At 32.0% G+C, this 14,165-nt stretch overlaps 2 long non-coding RNA genes across 2 annotated transcripts; both read right to left on the reverse strand.

Annotated features, from left to right (window-relative positions):
- Positions 1-5,948: 5,948 nt before the first annotated feature.
- Positions 5,949-6,723, reverse strand: LOC131180734 (uncharacterized). The gene is made up of 2 exons (XR_009149416.1): positions 6,668-6,723; positions 5,949-6,538 (listed from the first exon to the last, which is right to left on the reverse strand). It is a non-coding gene; the product is annotated as an uncharacterized LOC131180734 (long non-coding RNA).
- A 2,571-nt stretch (positions 6,724-9,294) lies between these two features.
- On the reverse strand, positions 9,295-10,024 carry LOC110659878 (uncharacterized). Its single transcript, XR_002495813.2, has 2 exons — positions 9,906-10,024; positions 9,295-9,798 (listed from the first exon to the last, which is right to left on the reverse strand). It is a non-coding gene; the product is annotated as an uncharacterized LOC110659878 (long non-coding RNA).
- Positions 10,025-14,165: the final 4,141 nt, after the last annotated feature.

Here is a 14,165-nt window from a genome sequence, read left to right on the forward strand (position 1 = left end):
CATACTGATACACACAAGGTATACTATTCTCACTCTATAAGTGTCACCTTTACTTTGCAACTAGTCCAAACCTGCAGTCCGATGGCAACTTTTCAGTAACTCTAGCTCATGTCAGTAATCGAGTCCATGACTCTAGTTATCACCCAACTGTGACCTTTCAATATTCTAACTCTAGACCCCTAATCAAGAGTTTCCAACTCCTCTGCAGATATAGAACTCTGTTCTGGTATTACTGTACCAAAACAGAGACTGCCTGCAACATCCCCATCATAAGCACTACAGGGAAGTACGCAGCTCTACACAATAATCTCATATCGGTACTTAAAATCTGCAGCTTACAGAGCAGACATCGAGAACATTGTATAGTTACTACGATACGTCCTGACCAACTAGGTCTCTTAATCTCTTATCTCTCTTGAATCTTCTATTATCATAAACTTACTCTGACTGGGTCATCTACTGATGACTGCCAGCAGTGGTATCCTCATCCTTATCTAGGGCAACTGTACTTTCAAGACTCACCTTTATGTACTCGTGCCTTGCACGAAATGGGCACACCATTTAAACCCATACTGATAAAAACATAGCATTTCTTGGAGTATGTATCCTCATGATAGACCTCAACCTGTCTGCTAACTCTATTTCACATTTCTATGTACTCCACGAAAATCAAGACGCTAAATGAGGAACTTTTATATTTCCCGAGGTATAACGCAGAATCTAGAAATAAAGAATTACAGAAAAAGACGAAACAGAATCCTATACTCCGCATGTAACATCCTAACAAGACTCCTTTTACACTCCCAATTATATTATTTCCCATGAATCTAGAGCCTAAGCTCTGATACCACATTTGTCACGACCCAACCTATGGGTCGGACCGGCACTAGGACCTGGGCCAGCCTAAAGCCCCCGAGGCCCGTAGTAAGCCTAACTGTTCATTAACCCAACTCTAAGGCCCATTTGGGCCCAATATCAAGAAAACAAACGGACAGAGTCCGGCCATAAAATGGACTTTCCAACGGGGAGTTTTCGACTCACCCGACCTGTAAACACAATATATAGTCAATTGGGGAGCTCAGCTCACCCTCCACATACTCATCAACATATTAATAAATGGGAGCTCAGCTCCCTCATCCAATCCATCAAACATGCATATCATATTAAGTTTACAGGTCCCAAAATAATAATTTAGTTTACAGACCCAAATCAAATAAACATTTCTAACACATGAGGAAATTCTAAGATTTAACAAGTTTATACAAACAGTAATAATTGACCTGCGAGGGAGAAAGCAGGTTAACCTCAAAAAATATCCTCCTGTGGCCTGTAAAAATTTTTGAACAGGAGTGAGCGTTCGACTCAGAGAGTAAAATATCAATTTTACCCATAATCCCTATAACTATCTAAAACTAATGCACCCTGTAGAGTGAAATGCAACATCAGCAATAAATTCACATCATAGCATCAAAAAGATAATTTGGAGCACTCACGCACCCTGTAGCATCAATCATAACATATGGGAGCTGATCCCCTATACAACTCTCTTAAATCCAACCTAGTGCCAGCGAATTACTCAAGCTCGGACTTCCACTTAATAACCAAATCGAGGGTCCCAGCGAATTACTCAAGCCGTGACTACCCCTTGAAGGATCGGGTCCCAGCGAATTACTCAAGCCGTGACTACCCCGTCCTATCCATAGTCCACACCACATCACACGCACGCCAACGCACGCACACTGCTCCAAATTACCACAACAACATCCACGGCACATCAACAGTTATGAATGCAACATAAATCGTGCCTAGAGTTTAACTACATAAATATATGCATATAAGTGATGCATGGGCATGCTTGAACATATAATAATATCGAAATTACAATTAAAATTAATATTCTACTCACAGACTTAACGGTGGTCACCGGTAGTGGGCGGAGGAAGAAAGGTCATCTGCTCACTGACAATTTTATTACAATCATTTAATAAATTTGACTCCATACAAACAAGGAAAAGACCAAATCGTCCTAAGTCGTGCGAAAATCCGTGAGTCTCCCTATACTTAGGACCTACCCAACTCGCAAAGGGCTCAAAACACACTTCTATCTCCACAATCCACATATCCACAACTCAATCACGTCACACAGCCCCTCCTGGGCCCATCAAATCAATCATCCATCACAATATGTAAAATTTCAATTTAGTCCTTATAATTGATCATTTTTGCAAAAACTACTCAAATAAGCCCTAAAAATTATAAAACTCTGCCCCGCGGTCCTTAGAAATATTACTAAGCTATTGCAAAAAGAATTGTAATTTTCTAAGTTACCACGAATATTTTATGGATTTTTAATCCTATTTAAGCATTAGAAAATTACGAAAAAGCAAGGTTCGGGTTTACCTTTGCCAGTCGACTTCGAACGCTCGGGATGCTGACAATGGTGGGGTAGCCAAAACCTCGATCCAATTCGAGACTTTTCCAGTGGTAGTGTCTGTAGCCGAAATTCACAGATTCGGACAACTGTCGAATTTCCGCGAATTGAGGATACCTACACGAAGCCCAATAATAATATATAAAAAAATCAGGGGTGTTACAACATAGAAAAGAAAGAGGAATTGATAGGGTTTATATGGTTGACAGCTATAAGATAAAAGTGATTTTGGTGATGGGATCAGTTCATCCACCAAATGAGGCAAGATTAAGTGGAATGACCATATTATAATGATGAAGGCACTGTGTAAAAATTGAAGGGAAGGAATATATATATGTTAATTCTTCATCATTTTATGGATATATATACCCATAAAATGATGAAGAATTAATAGGGAAATTCCACTTATGATCGATAATAGAATTAATTAAAGTGAGAATTAATTATTGCTTTGTGATGTCAAAACGCAGTTTATAATAATAATTAGTTTGATGAAATTTAATTATTTGATTTTAATTACCACTTATTCACCCAGTAGAAAAATTAAGGCAATCCAATTTAACTTTAGTTTAATTTATTTTATAGAAAATAATTAAAATTTTTTTAATATATATTTTATCGTATTTGAACACTAAGAAAATTGATTAATGAAAACATTTCCTGATTAAGCAATTTTTATGAAAATTGATTTTTTCTTTTTAAAAATATAAGTTATTTTTTTAATTTTAACACTCTTATTAAAATATAAAAATATTTATACATGCATAATATAAAACACATCAATAATTTAAAATTATAATTAAATAATAAAAAATATTTTTATTTTATAAAAAATAATTTTCATAAAAAATATTTTTCATACAAAAGTTTTTTTTTTCGAAATAATCAGACTCTTAATCAGCATTTCATTTCTAATTTTTGTGGGATTTATCCTTTCTCCCCTACTAATTAATCATTCTTGAATATTTAATAATAATAATAATAATAATAATAATAATAATAATAATAATAATAATAATAGTTCAAGACTCTATTGTTGGAAAATTATTACTCAATCTAAAATTGCTCGATTTAAAATAATTTATAATTCATTTTAACTTATAAAAATTCAAAATATTCAAATATGAAGCTAATATTTTTAATTATTTGATGAATTTAAATTTTGACTTAGTAATTAAACTAATAAATATTAAATTTTCATCGAAAATATTATTTCAATTCAAAATATCTATAATTTGTAAATTAATTTAATTTTTTAATATAACGATTTAATAAATAGTTTAAATCAATTCATAATTCAAAATAATAAGCAACTTATTAAGTCCTTCCATCCAACTAATTTACCACCTTTAATTTTTATTCAATTAATATGTGATTCTTGAATAAGAAAAGAAAAATGTAGATAATTTTGGTGGAGATTACAAATAATAAAATCATGACCAGAACTCAATGGATAACAATAAAATGTCAAACACATTAAATTCTTAACCAGTCCCTGATAATTAAGTAACCGATAATATATTAAATCCATACTGTCGACACCTTTATAAATTCTCATTTTCATGAGCTTCAATAAATATTACCTCCGGAATTTTTTTTTATATTTATAATTATACATATTTTCAAATTAATTTTTATATATTAAAATAGAAAATAGAGAAGTCGTTATTGTTATCCATTCTACTGAATAAGATTTTTTTGAGTTTAGTCATGTTGTATATAACGGAATTTATTTTTATAAGAGTCTAATTAGATTTTAGCTTGGATTCAGAGATAAATTAATTTAGTAGTTCATTTATTAATAATTACAGTTATTTTACATGCTAATTTCACTATTTAATTTGAGTCTCAGATCTTTTTATATAATATTTTACTTTTTAATATTGATTCAGGTTTTTTCACTTAACACTTTAATCCTAAGCTTGAATGTATTAGCGGATCTGATGAATTTAATTTAGCTTGAACCTCTAAATTTTTTATGATTTTATTAATAAATTATTATTTTAAAAAATTTAAATACCTTTTTCAAATGATTATAAAAACATATTCCTTAATTACTCTTAATCCATTATAAAGATATTTCCAATCACTCGATTTCATTCCAAATTACTTAATCATTGACGTGTCCTTCCCAAGCATCTCATCACCTGCCACATCTAACCTTTTTTCATTTTCTTGTTAATTATCCTTTAACCAAATGTGGCTACGTATATAAATATATATATATAAGCTAAGCAGATCTTTAGCGACGTTTTGCAAGAATTGAAAGTGTTGCCAACTGAGTTATCAACTTTTTTTTATTAAAAAACAAAGTTATCAACATTTATTTATTAATATGCCGCGACAAGGGACAAATATGACATATATATATCTATCTTTTTTTTATCACACAAATTTCAATTTGCATTCTCAGAAGGCAAAATTACAAAGGCCAAGTAAAACAATAAAAGACTATGAAACCCAACACATTCAAGATATCCAAACCCAAAACCTCTAACCTTAGAAAACCGGAAAAGCAATCTCTATGAACCCTATTAATGCTGTCGGTGCTTCGATCTGTCGGAGCTAGAGAAGGAAATTGGAAAGGACAAAACACAAAAGTTCCACAACAAGCAAGAAACATGACTGCTCACTAGAAAACCACCATTTTTGACATAGATTTTAGTCAGATGCTGGATTTCAGGAGTCAAAGCAAACATCACAGTCAACTGCAACCTTGGGAGGGGGAGTGGACAGAGCTCATGACCTCTCAGTCTCCTATAATCTTTGAGGAGGGGCAGCAGCCAATGAAATGAGACTAGCTCAACTCGACATACCCGCCAATACTATTGTAGAGAACCCTTCCAGGGCCATGGCCTTAACATGGACGAGGTACAGCTCCAAAACAAATCATCACAAAAGCCTTCACAAAATCTTCACAAGATTTATGAGATTATACCTTAAGGTCTATATCATAGGCAATATAAGGAGAAAAGTATAATTACTCAAAACTCTCAAATTCTAATTTTAGTGTGTTTTCTGAATTTTTCATAATTTCCCACAATAGTATAAAAAAAAATTTAGTATTTATATTAGTTCAAACTTTTATTTCATTTGAATCGTAACACAAAACTTTCTAATCGAATTATACAATTTGAATTCATGAGGCTATATTCAAAATTCAAACTACATAAAATAACAAATATTTTAGATTCAATTAAAATTTTAATTTGATTGATCGAATGCACGTACTCTTGACTTTTAGGACACATGTGTATGTGCATCTCAGGACTAAAGACGTGGAATATTGATTTTAGGACACATAAATTTTTGTCATCCACTCCAATTTTGGAGCATGAATTATGCATTGGTAAAATTGATCTTGGGATACATATATCTAAAAAGAGTTTTAGGGCATGCATACATATAATTAATTTGCAGGAGATATTAGGAATGAATATGTTGATTTCTTTTAATTTAATGATGAATTTGAATTAATTTTTATATATATATATATATATAATGAATAAGGCAAATCTTACATAAAAACTACAAGATCTTTATTTATTCATATTGTGATTAATTATACAAGATACATTGACATCATGCCCTACACAAACTATTTTAGCAAGGATCATCGCCCACATAAACCATGCATAGATCTCAGTATGGGAGAAATTATTTTATGCAACTTTTGTGGGTACAACAGGTAAATTTTGATTGTTGATTATGATGGAACTTGCCATTATCAATGGCAATTAAATTGTTCCTCATAAGATTGATCTCCCAGAGACTATTAATTAAGGATTTATTACAACACCTTAACTATAGATATAATTCACCTTCATAAATCATAATACATAGGTGGTATTACTTCCCTTTGCCTTTCCCATTTCCACTGCCACTACCATATTGTTTGTCGAATTCTTCCCTACTCATTCCATGGTGTGCAGTGCTCTCAGGATAGTTGTCAATTTCATCCTTATCGTCTGCTAGGCTCCGACCACTCCTTGCCTCACTTTGGACGGCGAAAGCTTTCTTGTTGTCTCCGGCAAAGCAAGATCCCACCATCATCACGACTAGAGCAAGCACTAGAAGCTTCATTCTTGCACTCTTTTAGTTTCTTCTCTGTTACAAAACCAACCAGAATTATGATTTTATATATATATATATATATATACATCAATTAATTGCTTTTATATATGATTAGAAAAAAAAAAATCCAAATGTTATATAAATGTACATAAATTTACTTACCCAAGGGAAAAGCAAATACAGTTGATGAGTGGAGAAGAGGATGGCAAATTTAAACTGTTTATATAGGGGTCAGCTGGCTAGGGTTTTACGTGATTCACAATAATAATAATAATAAAATAATAAAAATTTGGTGATGGGGTATCCACCGAATGAGGCTAATTAATTTAGTGGGATGACCATATTAAATTATTTTAAAAATTATCAATGATGGTTTTTGGATAAATTTTATCCCATATTGGCATCATAAAAATGATGCTTCGAGAGAAAATCTTTTGACACCAATAAATAGGGAAATTCCACCTTATATGGTAGGATTTTACAAAAACTTTATTGCAATATTGCATGTATTGGATATGCATATAATTTTGAGTTTTTTTTTTTTTTTTTTTTTTTTTTTTAAAGAAAAAGGAAAGTGAAAAGAACAAAGCAATTAGGCAGGGCAGCTCCTAGCAAAAGCCACACCACAAATATCCAGAGGAAGAAGATTAGAAATTTCAGGGGGCTGCTCATAAAAGTAAGCACCCAATGGCAAAGTACTTCCAAAATGTCTTCCACTCCCTTCTCAACAAATCCTGAATACTATTCTCCGGAGAAAAATTAAAGTAACAGCAGCATTCTCCTTAACCAGACAAGAAACAACGGCCATACTATTTGTTTCAATAATAACTTTTCTTTCACCCTTTTCCTAGGCAAGCTGTAACACAAGAAAAACACCCCACATCTCCGTTATTGTGATGGAACAACTACCAAGATGTATTGGATATGCATATGATTTTGAGTTATTTTGGTAGAATACACTTTTGACAAAATTTTATTTTGGAAAGTTAATTATATTATATTATTTCTACTACATAAAAAATTTTCTTGACTTAAAGTTTTTGTGAGAGTCAATTTTATGTATATACACTAATCACTTGTCACTGCCTTCTTTGAAAAAAGAAACTTATCATAATTGCCATCATTTCTATTATATTTGTTGCAGCCATTACAAAATTAAAAAAAAAATTAAATAAAATATAAATTATGATTATATATTATATTAATTTTCATTTTTCAAGTAAAATAAATTAAAGGCATTATATATTATTTTGCTGGAGAGAATTTTATGAGAATATTTAAAAATATTAAAAGGCATCAAGAAGTAACAAAAATTATATTCTAATTTTTATTTCATTAAATTCTTAATTACGTAATTTTGATTATAATAATAATAATAATAAGTCAAATATCAATTGACCAGCAATGTGATATTCGCCCTTAAGCTTGGGAAATCTTTACTTTTTTCTCTCTTTCTCTCGATTTTTTCCTGCTTAGTTTCTCTCAATTGTTGTTGAGCTTCCTGCCCTTCATGGGCCTTCCTCTCCCCTCTGGATGGAGGAAAGCCCTCTTCTGACCGGATTATGGGTAGAACCCTTCCATCTAAGTTTGGTATTATTTAGCCATATATGCACTTCATGTGGTTATAATAAATATATAAATCACTTATTTAAAGTAATTTTTTTTTTAGAAGTTAAAGTTTTACTCATTTATGAAAATTTAGGATAATTTTCTGGAGAATTTCCAAAAGAATTAGAAAACAAAAGAATGTATTCACATGTGTTAGTTTTATAAATAAATAATTAAAAATTAATTTTTAACTAAAATTTAAAAAATAATTTTAAATTATTTATGTTGTCTTCCTTTTACATAAAAGTTTTGTTTCCAATTGTTTTTCAAATGAAAATCAATGACTTTCTATGACAAGAATTATATTATAATATTTTCATAATTAAAATTGAATAATTGTTTTGAACTATTTATTTATTACAATGATAACAGATTAATTATATTATTATAAAATAAATAACACGCATATTAAACAAACTTTGATAGTAAAATCAGTTTTGAAATATATTTTAAAAAATAATTTATTTTTTAAATTATAAAAGATATGAATAATTTTTAATTTTTAAATTAAAAAATTATTTTTTATTATTAACAAATAAATGTGTTTTTTATGTTTTACTTTATTTTTTATGGACATCGAATTGATAAGATATTATCATTTTAAACTTCCAACTGATATAAATATTTGTTGTAAAACATACATTAATATTTGAAATTCAATAAAATTAAATTGTTAATTATATAAGACATATAAAATGATGTACATTTTGTTTGGAATATTGACATTCTTTTAAATTTGGATTATCTTTGAAGTTTTAAATTTTAATTAATTTCAAAATATAAATATTAACTTGTAGATAATAAAATATTAAAAAATTATTTTAAATCTAATTATTGAAAAAAAGCGTATATATGTCATCATTTTTAATAACTGATGCTTTAATGTAATAAAAGTGAAATTATTAAAATCTCATAATAACAATAATCCCATTTTTTTTAAGTAAATTACAAGTATCTCCTAACTTACTGAGTTAAACCTGCTTACACTGAGAGATTCATTATAAAATCAAGTGCTTTTAGTGGGGATTAACACTTGAAGAATATATAATTTTCACCGCTCGTACCAACCCTTTGTTGTAACCATATTTTAATTTCTCAATATTAAAAAAAAAATCCATCATTAATTTTCACACAAATTAGATGGTTTTGGTTTTTATATAGCAATCCGTAGACTTACGTAATTAAACAACATCAAGATTTATTTATTCACATGGTGTGATTACACAAGATGTACACAGACTAATTAAAGTTTGAACTTTAAAGTTCCAAAAACCATATCGATTATATATAGATATAGCTCCTCAGTTATGATTGGAGCTGGCAAGATCTACTATGACTTATCATTCCAAGGAAGAAGAAGAAAAAGAAGAAGAAGAAAACATATCACAAACATTATTATGGTGCTTAATTATGATTCAGATGTGCTAAACTTTGCCACCTGGATCATCACCGCCACCATATTTACTCCTGGGAGTGGAATGGTGGTCACAGCAATTATCGTTCTCCTCATGCTCATCAATTCCCTGGTGGTCTCCGACAAGGTGCCGGCTGCTCCATTTCTCAGCTTCATACCTTTCATCAACAACAAATTCTTTGTTGGTCCCAGCAAAGCAGGATCCAACCATCATCAGGGCTAGAGCAAGCACCAAAACCCTCATTCTTGCATTCTTCTTGGTTACTTTTCTCTGTTTACCAAAACCAAAGAATAAAAGTATTCAAACTTTATACAATTATATACAAGAATAACCTCAAAAGAAAAGAAAAAGATTATATATACATGCTTATAGCTTACCCTAGTACAGAGACAAGAGTTCAATGGAGGAGAGGAAGACAAATCCACTCCGTTTTTATAGAGAAGTCCATAGGGCTTGTGTGATTGAGCATAATAATTAATATAAATTTGGTAATGGGATCTCCACCAAAGAGGGTTAATAATTAAATGGGTTGACCCTATAATATTATTTTAAAAATGATAAAATGATGAATTTAGAGAAATTTTTGTCCATATTGGAGAGAATTTATCTACAAATTGAAATGTAAATGATGGCATTCAATAGTAATTAAGGCGAGCTAGTTCAGCAAAAGTAAGTGGGATTAGGGTTTTATTGTTGGCACTGTATAAATAGGATCTCCAATTATATCCATCTTCATGGTAAAACTAGCTTATCTAACTAGGCTCAAAATCAACAAAGGTATTTTGTGAAGAAATTTCATTTGTCACTATTAAATAATCGAATTAATGTTATTAATTTAATTTTATTATTTGACTGTAATTGAATAACGCACATCTTTATCATTTAATATTCATATAATTTTCAAAAATTATAATTAATTAATAACGACATATACATACAAATAAAATATACTTAAGTATATTCGTTAACCTAAAAAAAACTTATTATTTGATTTTTTTAAAAATGTTTTTAGATACTATTTATCATTTATAATTTCAATTGATCACATTAAAAAATACATGTTATCAAGAAATTAAAAAAAACTAATTAATAATTTAATTAATTCAAAGTCAATTGGAAATAGTTTTGATTAATTTTTTTCTAATTTTTAAAATGTATAAAGCAAAAAAATTTTGAGTTTGAGTCGATGAAGATTATCTCTTGCTCGATAGTCCATTAATCATTACTTAAATCGTTAATTTTCTATTAAATTTTAAAATTAAAAAAAATTAGCTGATTAAAAATCACTCTTTTCCTTTCTAGATCTCTCCTTTAATTTTTAGTGAGGTCTGTATTACTTGTGGGTTAAATCTTCTGAATGGAAATCCGATCCATGTAAAGACAATCAAAGCCTTCATGGACTAAATTTAGTGTGAAGTACACAGACCTACAAGACAAAGAACCTTGTGTTTCAGCCTCCAGCATTCGATTTTCAAGTCAAATTCAACTCTTGCAATTTGGTGTAAATGGAAATTATGATGAATTTATGATCGTGAAAAATGGCCATCAGCCCAGGTGGATTGATGAACACAATAATGATTCTTATCTGAAATATATATTATTGCATATTTCATATTGCAGTATATATTAAAGATCTTACACTCCCATCTCTTACATATATAATAAACATTATATATAGCAAGGTTTTACCCACTGCCACTGTTGCCGCCATCGCTGCCATAGTTGTTAAAGCCCTGCCTGGGGATGTAATGGTGGTTGTTGACACTGCTTCCAGGATAAGGGTTGCCAGCATTCATATCCTTGTCCTCGACAAAGTGTCGCTGCTCTTGTACGTGAACTTCCACCGTTAAAGCTTTCCTATTTGTAGCTGTTGAGGTTTTGGCTTGAATTGTGAATTGTATTTCTCTCTTATATGTAATCAGTATACAAGTACAAAGTATATACAAGCTAGTTACAGATAAGAAAGATAAGAAAGTATACAATTGAATTTTAAATCTGATATGATATATAAACGACTTGAGAGAAGTATATGGCAATATCCAAACTAATACTCGAATACACCCCCAACACCCCCCCCCCTCCCCCCCAACTCAAGCTGATGGCGGTAAAATTTGGAGCTGAAGCTTGTCACGATGCTTGTCAAACAAACATTGGCCTAAAGGCTTGGTTAAGATATCTGCAACCTGATCTTCAGAAGAAAGAAATCGAACTTGGATTGTACCAGTGGCTACTTGCTCTCGCACAAAGTGATAGTCTAATTCGATGTGTTTGGTGCGAGCATGGAATACCGGGTTGGCACTGAGATAAATAGCTCCAACATTGTCACGCCATAAGATAGCAGGCTGTGGAAGAGGATAACCAAGTTCATGTAGAAGAGATTGAACCCACATAACTTCAGCAGTGGCATTGGCTAAAGCTTTATATTCGCTTTCCGTAAAGGAGCAAGCTATTGTAGGCTGCTTCTTGGACATCCAAGAAATCAAGTTGCGACCAAGGTAGAGAGCATACCCATTGGTGGACCGACGATCATCTATATCACTGCCCCAATCACTATCCAAAAAACATTGCAAGTCCAAAGGTGAGTCTTTAGCAAAGAATAGGCCATATGATTTAGTGTGCCATATGATTTAGTGTGCTAAAGATAACGCAACAATCTCTTAACGGCTTTCCAATGATCATCTGTTGGATTATGCATAAATTGACACAATTTATTGACTGCAAAAGAGATATCTGATCGGGTTAAGGTCACATATTGTAATCCACCAACTATTTACCGGTAGAGAACACCATCATCAAAAGAGACTCCATTGAATTTAGTAAGTGGGGGAGTGGTGGCCATAGGAGTTTGGCAGGGCTTGCAATTCAGCATTGATGCTTGAGAAAGAAGATCCACAATATATTTCTGTTGATTTAGCAATAAACCAATAGAAGTGTGATGTACCTCTAAGCCAAGGAAATAGAATAATGCTCCAATATCTCTGACCGAAAAAGCCCCCTTGATCTTAGACATGAACCACTGTAAATAAGTATTGTCAGAACAATTAACCAAGATGTCATCAACATATATAAGGATGAATAAAGAGACACCACCATTGTGATATATAAAGAGACTGGAATCAGCCTTAGATGCAATAAACCCCAACTGAAGTAAGAAGCTAGACAAATGATGAAACCAAGCTCGTGGTGCCTGTTTGAGCCCATATAATGATTTCCGTAGCTTACAAACATAGGAGGGAGAAGCAAGATCAACAAATCCTTTTGGTTGGTCCATAAAAATTTCATGATCCAAATAGCCATGGAGAAAGGCATTAGATATGTCGAGTTATCGAATTGGCCAGCCATGTGCCGTTGCTAAAGAGAGCACTGTGCAAATTGTTGACATCTTCACTAATGGACTAAATGTCTCATCATAATATAATCCATCCTGTTGAAAGTACCCCTTGGCTACCAAATGAACCTTACACCTGTCTACTGAACCATCAGGTTTTCTTTTGATTTTGTAAATCCACTTGTTCCCAACTATATTTTTATCTGGTGGTCTGGGTACTAACTCCCATGTTTGATTCTGCATTAAAGCATTAATCTCTTGGGACATAGCATCTCTCCATTCAAAATAAGAACTGACTTGGGTATAAGTCTTTGGTTCAAACTTTAGATAATCAGTGTCCTTAGTAACAAGATTGACAACATGCTTCTGCATAGTTTTAGGCCATAATGTCATAGCATGTGTACACATATCAGATTGTCCAGCAGGATTAGAGTGAAAGGAGGTAAGAGGATAATGAGATAAGTCAATGGACAGATTAAGGGATGGATAAGTAGATGCAGTCACAACTTGACCAGTATTACAATTCGAAACAGAGTGATTTGGTGAGGTAGGGGTTGGCAGATCTGATGAAACAAATTGTTGATTAGGAGTGAAAATTTGCTGATTTTGGGGAGGAGAAAGAGGTGATGGAGATGAGGTTGAATTCAAAATAGGAGATAAAGGAGGAGATTGATTTAGTAACTGACCTGAATTTGCTCCAGTTGCCAAGTGAGGTGTTGAATGTCCAGTCAATACAAGCCATTGCGTATTTGCAGGCGAGTTGGATGCAGAGGGCACAGGTGACATGACAAGAAGCCTAAATGGAAACACAGACTCATTAAACTTGACCTGACAAACCAGATAAATGCGACCTGTAGTGGGATCAAGGCACTGATAAGTAGCATGACTTGGACTTTGACTAAGGTTAACACAAGGTTGGGTGCGATAATGAAACTTGTGACGATTGTAAGGACAGAGAAGTGGAAAAATGGTGCACCCAAAGCGTTTGAAATCTAAGTAATGAGGTGACTTGTTAAATAGCTTAATGTGGGGAGTTTCATTTTGTAGTGATGTCGAGGGATGTGTGTTGATCAATTGAGCACTAAAATCAAAGGCAAAATTCCAAAATTTTAAAGGAACATTAGCATCTGATAAAAAGGTTAGGCCAGTATCAACCAAATGACAGATTTTCCTTTCAATAGTACCATTTTGCTCATGTGTATATGTGCAAGCTATGCGATGTTGGATACCAGTGGATTGAAAATATTTATGCAAACGCTGGTATTCACCCCCCCAATCAGAATGGAATGATTTTATATGGGAATTAAAC

This window comes from Hevea brasiliensis, chromosome 1 (genome assembly GCF_030052815.1).
Source record: "Hevea brasiliensis isolate MT/VB/25A 57/8 chromosome 1, ASM3005281v1, whole genome shotgun sequence".
NCBI lineage: Eukaryota > Viridiplantae > Streptophyta > Magnoliopsida > Malpighiales > Euphorbiaceae > Hevea > Hevea brasiliensis.